General features: G+C 44.2%; 1 pseudogene; it reads left to right on the top strand.

Annotated features, from left to right (window-relative positions):
* Positions 1–2,279: 2,279 nt before the first annotated feature.
* On the top strand, positions 2,280–4,993 carry LOC133252171 (tigger transposable element-derived protein 1-like; annotated as a pseudogene).
* The last annotated feature ends 2,607 nt before the right edge of the window (positions 4,994–7,600 follow it).

The following is a 7,600-nucleotide window of genomic DNA, read 5'->3' as shown; positions in this document are numbered from 1 at the left end:
GTATTTGCCTTTGTCTGACGTCACTTAGTATGATAGTCTCTATGTCCATCGATGTCGCTGCAAATGGCAATGTCTTACCCCCCTTTTGTGGCCGAGTAATATCCCACTCTATACACGTACCGCACCTTCTTTATCCACCCTCTATCGATGGCGTTTAGTTTGTTTCCATGTCTTGGCTACTGTGAACGGTGCTTCTGTGAACACTGTGGTGTAGGTATGGTTTCAAATTAGGGTTTTCTTCATCTTTTCCTGATAAATACCCAGAAGTGGGATTGCTGGACTATATGGTTAATTTCTAGTTTTTTAAGGAACTTTCATTCTGTTCTCCATAGTGACAGTACCAATTTCCATTCCTACCAACAGTGTAGGAGGGTTCACTTTTCTCCACCCTCTCTGGCATTTATTATTTGTGGACTTTTTGGTGATGGCCATTCTGACTGGAGTAAGGTGGTAGATTCTTCACTGTGGTTTTGATTTGCATTTCTCTGCTTATTAGCAATGTTGAGAATCTTTTCATGTGCCTATTGGCTATCTGTACGTCTTCTTAGGAGAAATGTCTATTGAGGTCTTCTGCCAATTCTTTGGGCTGTTTTTTCTAAATTAAGTTGTATGAGCTGTTTATGTAGTTTGGATTGTTGTTGTTCAGTCACTCAGTGGTGTCTGACTCTTTGCTACCCCTTGAAGAGCAGCACACCAGGCTTCAGGCTTCCCTGTCCTTCACCATCTCCTGGAGCTTGCTCAGACTCATGTCCATTGAGTCGGTGATGCCATCCGACCATCTCATCCTCTGTCGTCCCCTTCTCCTCCTGCCCTCAATCTTTCCCAGCATCAGGGTCTTTTCCAGTGAGTCAGCTTTTTGCATCAGGTGGCCAAAGTATTGGAGCTTCAGCTTTAGCATCAGTCCTTCCAATTTTGGATATTAACTCCTTATCAGTTGGACTGTTTACGAATATTCTCTTCCATTCCGCAGCTTGTCTTTGTGTGTTGTTTATGGTTTCCTTTGCTGTGCAAAATCTTCTAAGTTTAATCAAGTCCCCTCGTTTAGTTCTTCTTTTCTTTCCTTGGGATACTGGTCCAAGAAAGTATTGCTATGATATATGTGAGAGAACACTTTGCCTATATTCTCTTCCAGGAGTGTTATGGGGTCCTGTCTTATACTTAGGACTTTAAACCATTTTGAGTTTATTTTTGTGTATGGTGTGGAGTGTTCTAACTTCAGTGATTTACATGTAGCTTTCCAGCGTTCCCAACATCACTCGCTGGAGACTGGCGTTTCCCTGTGGTACGCTCGTCTCCTTGGTTGGAGAGACTGGCGTTTCCCTGTGGTACTCTCGTCTCCTTGGTTGGAGAGACTGGCGTTTCCCTGTGGCACTCTCGTCTCCTTGGTTGGAGAGACTGGCGTTTCCCTGTGGTACACTCGTCTCCTTGGTTGGAGAGACTGGCGTTTCCCTGTGGCACTCTTGTCTCCTTGGTTGGAGAGACTGGCGTTTCCCTGTGGCACTCTCGTCTCCTTGGTTGCAGTCTATTGACCGTAACCGTGCGGCTCAGCTTCAGGACTCTCTGCTGTCCCGTGAGCCAAATGCTGTTTTCGTGCCAATAACACTCTGTTTCGATTGCTGCACCTCCTAGCGTTGTCTGGACTCTGGGAGGCTTACGCCTTCGAATTTGTTCTGTTTCCTCATGATTGCTTTGGCAATTCTGCATCTTTTGTGGTTCCATATACATTTTAGAATTATTTGATATAGTTCTGTGAAAAAGATCATGAGTATTTTGGTATGGATTGCATTAAATCTATAGATTGCTTTGAGTAGTATGGCCATTTGAATAGTATTAATTCTTCTAATCCAAGAGCAGGAAATTACATGTATTTTTAATCCTAGTTCTAATTTTTACCAAAGTCAATGATTTTGTTGATATGTATTCATAAAAATTTCCCATAGAAATCATTAAAAAAAAAAAAAAAAGCCCTGTCTCCTGTGAATAAAACTGAAGTAGCAAATAGTCCCTCTCTCATCAGCTAAGGCACTTGGGGAGGGAAGGTGTGTGTGTATACACCAGTCTTGGCCAGCTGGATGTGCCTTTGTGGGGTGCGGGTCAGGGCATAGCCTGAGATGGGTTCTGCATGGCAGCCAGCACTCGTGCCATCCTGCCGGAGGGTGGAGCCTGGTGGGATGGCATGAGCGCCTGTCCAGTGGTCACAGACTAGTACTGGGATGTGATTTTGACTGTGGGTTGGCCCCGCTGGCTCCCGGCCCCTGTTTAGTTCACATTCTAGCTCAATGGACTGGCTACCCAATAGCCTGACAGTAAGTTCATGTTGTTTGTCTAAATTAGATGGACTCAGTAGTTGCTTTTTGCCATCAGGAATACAGGGGAATAAGAGCCTGGGGAGCTTGGGGCCGGGGCTTGAGGGCACTGAGTGTGTACACGGGCGGTAGTGGGTGCTGCTGCAGAAAGAACACGCCGGGGTCTCTGTTATCGACACCAGTGGCAAGAATACGTCAGCCTGCTGCTTACTTAAAAAGCGAGAGGCAGCTTGGGCCCCTACTTTCGCCACCTGCTGTGTGGCCTTTTAAAGCCTAAGTTTATCATTCACCCTTTACAGTGAGGAGGACAAAGAATCTATAAGAGCTCTTCCTACATTAACACTCTGGAAGGGTTGTCTCTGGTCGGTCTAGGCATCCAAGCTTGTGATTTTCAAAATGTATTTATTCTTTGTTCAATAAATACCTATAAGTTGTATGTTTCCAGTAACAAAACAAGAAGTTATTAAACTGAGTAACTGTAACTAATACTCACTGAGTATGTGCCAGGCACTGTATTACACTATATTATTAAATACTATACTGTATGCACAGTCTTCCCAGGTGGCTCACTGGCTAAAGAACCCGCCCACCAGTGCAGGACTTGATCCCTGGATCAGGGAGATCCCCTGGAGATGAAAATGGCAACCCACTCCAGTATTCTTGCCTGGGAACCCCACGGACAGAGGAGCCTGGGGGCTAGAGCCCGTGGGGTCACAATGCGTCAGACACGACAGAGACGGAGAACGCGCGCATCGTGTGCGTGTGTGCCCATTTTATTGTGTTTCACTTTGCTGCACTTTGCAGACACTGCATCTTTTACAAATTGAAGGTTCTGGCAACACCGGTTTGAGGAAGTCCATATTTTCAATAGTATTTGCTCAGTTTGCTTCTCTGGGTCCCATTTTGGTAATTCTCGCAATATTTCAAAGTTTTTCGTTATTATTATATTTGTTATGGGGGCTTGCGATCGTGATCTTCAATGTCACTGTTGTGATCGCTCTGGGGCACCACAAACCACAGCCATATACAACAGTAAACATAGATTTAAATGTTGTATGTGTTCTGACTTCTCCACTGACAGGCCGTTTCCACATCTCTCACCTTCTCCTTGGGCCTCCCTATTCCTTAAGATACAATGAGTTGAAATTAGGCTAATTAAGAGGCCAACAGTGGCCTCTAAGTGTTCAGGTGAAAGAAAGAGTCCTGCATCTTCCACTTTAAATCAAAACAGAGAAACGGTTAAGCTTGATGAGGAAAGTACGTCAAAGGGCAAGACAGGTCCAAAAGCAGGCCTCTGACACCAAGCAGTTAGCCAAGTTGTGAATGCAAAGGAAAATTCTTGAGAGACGTGAAAAGTGCTACTCCAGTAAACACAGGAATGATGTGGGGGAGGGGACAAAAAACAGCAAAACAGCCTTATTGTTGATGTGGAGCAAGTTTTAGTGGTCTGGGTGGAAGATCAAAACTGCCACCACGTTCCCGAAGCAAAACCTGGTCCAGAGCGAGGTCCTGAGTCTTCATTCCGGGAAGGCTGACGGGTGACGAGGCCGCAGAAGGCAAGTTTGAAGGTGGCAGAAGCCAGCTCTTCAGAAGATCTGCCCAAGGTAATGAATGAAAGTGTCTGCACTAAACAACAGGTTTTCCGTGTAGACAGAACAGCCTTTTCTTGGAGGAAGATGCCTTCTCGGGCTTTCATAGCTGGAGAGGAGAAGTTAATGCCGGATTTCAAACTTTTCAAGCATAGGCTGATTCTCTAATTAGGGGCAACAGCAGCTGATGACTTGCGGTTGAAGACAATGCTCGTTTTACATTCCCCAAGTTCTAGAGTCCTTAAGAATTATGAGAAAGCTACTCTGCCTGTGCTCCATAAACAGGGAGAAATGCTGAATGACGGGACCTCTGCACACAACACAGTTTCCTGAATATTTCAAGCCCACATTTGAGATCTACTGCTCAGAAAAAAAAATTCTTTTCAAAGTAAGACTGCCCGTGGACAATGGTCACCCAAGAGCTCTGATGGAGAGGTACAGTGAGGTTTTTGCTGTTTTCATGCCTGCTAATACAACTTCCATTCTGAGGCCCATGACTCAAGGAGTAATTCTGAATTTCCAGTCTTATTATTTAAGAAATATGTTTTATAAGGGTACAGCTGCCATCAACAGTGATTCTTCTTATGGATCTAAGCAAATTAAACTGAAAACCTTCTGGAAAGAATTCACCATTTTATATGCCATGAAAAACATTTGTGATTCCTGGGAAGAGGTCAAAATATCAATATTAATAGGAGTTTGGAAGAAGTCAATTCCAACCCTCTCAGATGACATTGAGGGGTTCAAGATTTCAGTGGAAGAAGTAACTTCAAATATGATAGAAATAGCATGAGAACTAGAATTAAAGTGGAACCTGAAGCTACAAATGAATCGCTGTAACCTTATGATAAAACTTTAATGAACGAGAGCTTCCTTCCTATGGAAGGAGTTTCTTGAGGTGCAATCTACTCCCGGTAAACATGCTGTGAAGCTTGTTGAAGTGGAAACAAAGGATTCTATTACATAAACCTAGTTGATAAAACAGCAGCAGGGTTTGAGAGGATTGACTCCAAATGTGGAAGTTCTACTGTGGGTAAGATGCTATCAAACAGCATTGCATGCTTCAGAGAAACTGCTAACGGAAAATTGCCTAGATGAGGCTAACTTGGAGAAGGTGATGGCACCCCACTCCAGTACTCTTGCCTGGAAAACCCATGGATGGAGGAGCCTGGTAGGCTGCAGTCCATGGGGTCGCAAAGAGTCAGACACAACTGAGCGACTTCACTTTCACTTTTCACTTTCATGCATTGGAGAAAGAAATGGCAACCCACTCCAGTGTTCTTGCCTGGAGAATCCCAGGGATGGGGGAGCCTGGTGGGCTGCCGTCTCTGGGGTCGTACAGAGTCGGACACGACTGAAGCAACTTAGCAGCAGCAGCAGCAGAGGCTAACTTAATTGTTGTCTTATCTTAAGGAATTACTGCAACCACTCCAGCCTTCAGCAGCCAACCCCTGATCAGTTAGCAGCCATCAGCATCAAGGAGAGATCTTCTACCAGAGAAGATTACAGCTCACTGAAGGCTCAGGTGATGTTTAGCATTTTTTAGCCATAAAATATTTTTCAAATAAGGTAGGTACATTGTTTTCTAGGCATAACGCTATTGTGTACTTAATCAGATCAGATCAATCGCTCAGTCGTGTCCGACTCTTTGCGACCCCATGAATCGCAGCACGCCAGGCCTCCCTGTCCATCACCAACTCCCAGAGTTCACTCAGACTCATGTCCATCAAGTCAGTGAAGCCATCCAGCCATCTCATCCTCTGTCGTCCTCTTCTCCTCTTGCCCCCAGTCCCTCCCAGCTTCAGAGTCTTTTCAAATGAGTCAGCTCTTCCCATGAGGTGGCCAAAGTACTGGAGTTTCAGCTTCAGCATCATTCCCTCCAAAGAAATCCCAGGGCTGATCTCCTTCAGAATGGACTGGTTGGATCTCCTTGCAGTCCAAGGGACTCTCAAGAGTCTTCTCCAACACCACAGTTCAAAAGCATCAATTCTTCAGCGCTCAGCCTTCTTCACAGTCCAACTCTCACATCCATACATGACCACAGGAAAAACCATAGCCTTGACTAGATGAACCTTTGTTGGCAAAGTAATGTCTCTGCTTTTCAATATGCTATCTAGGTTGGTCATAACTTTCCTTCCAAGGAGTAAGCGTCTTTTAATTTCATGGCTGCAGTCACCATCTGTGGTGATTTTGGAGCCCAGAAAAATAAAGTCTGACACTGTTTCCACTGTTTCCCCATGTATTTCCCATGAAGTGATGGGGCCAGATGCCATGATCTTCATTTTCTGAATGTTGAGCTTTAAGCCAACTTTTTCACTCTCCTCTTTCACTTTCATCAAGAGGTTTTTTAGTTCCTCTGCACTTTCTGCCATAAGGGTGGTGTCATCTGCATATCTGAGGTTATTGATATTTCTTCCGGCAATCTTGATTCCAGCTTGTGTTTCTTCCAGTCCAGCGTTTCTCATGATGTACTCTGCATATAAGTTAAATAAGCAGGGTGACAATATACAGCCTTGACGCACTCCTTTTCCTATTTGGAACCAGTCTGTTGTTCCATGTCCAGTTCTAACTGTTGCTTCCTGACCTGCACACAAATTTCTCAAGAGGCAGATCAGGTGGTCTGGTATTCCCATCTCTTTCAGAATTTTCCACAGTTTATTGTGATCCACACAGTCAAAGGCTTTGGCATAGTCAATAAAGCAGAAATAGATGCTTTTCTGGAACTCTCTTGTTTTTTCCATGATCCAGTGGATGTTGGCAATTTGATCTCTGGTTCCTCTGCCTTTTCTAAAACCAGCTTGAACATCAGGAAGTTCAGGGTTCACATATTGCTGAAGCCTGGCTTGGAGAATTTTGAGCATTACTTTACCAGTGTGTGAGATGAGTGCAATTGTGTGGTAGTCTGAGCATTCTTTGGCGTTGCCTTTCTTTGGGATTGGAATGAAAACTGCCCTTTTCCAGTCCTGTGGCCACTGCTGAGTTTTCCAAATTTGCTGGCATATTGAGTGCAGCACTTTCACAGCATCATCTATCAGGATTTGGAATAGCTCAACTGGAATTCTATCACCTCCACTAGCTTTGTTGGTAGTGATGCTTTCTAAGGCCCACTTGACTTCACATTCCAGGATGTTTGGCTCTAGGTGAGTGATCACACCATCGTGATTATCTGGGTCGTGAAGCTCTTGTTTGTACAGTTCTTCTGTGTAGTCATGCCATCTCTTCTTAATATCTTCTGCTTCTGTTAGGTCCATACCATTTCTGTCCTTTATTGAGCACATCTTTGCATGAAATGTTCCTTTGGTATCTCTGATTTTCTTGAAGAGATCTCTAGTCTTTCCCATTCTCTTGTTTTCCTCTATTTCTTTGCACTGATCGCTGAGGAAGGCTTTCTTATCTCTTCTTGCTATTCTTTGGAACTCTGCATTCAGATGTTTATATCTTTCTTTTTCTCCTTTGCTTTTCACTTCTCTTCTTTTCACAGCTATTTGTAAGGCCTCCCCAGACAGCCATTTTGCTTTTTTGCATTTCTTTTCCATGGGGATTGTCTTGATCCCCGTCTCCTGTACAATGTCACGAACCTCATTCCATAATTCATCAGGCACTCTATCTATCAGATCTAGGCCCTTAAATCTATTTCTCACTTCCACTGTATTATCATAAGGGATTTGATTTAGGTCATACCTGAATGGCCTAGTGGTTTTCCCT

This window comes from Bos javanicus, chromosome 7 (assembly GCF_032452875.1).
Source record: "Bos javanicus breed banteng chromosome 7, ARS-OSU_banteng_1.0, whole genome shotgun sequence".
In the NCBI taxonomy this organism is placed as follows: Eukaryota; Metazoa; Chordata; class Mammalia; order Artiodactyla; family Bovidae; genus Bos; species Bos javanicus.
This window is presented reverse-complemented; position numbering and strand designations above follow the sequence as displayed.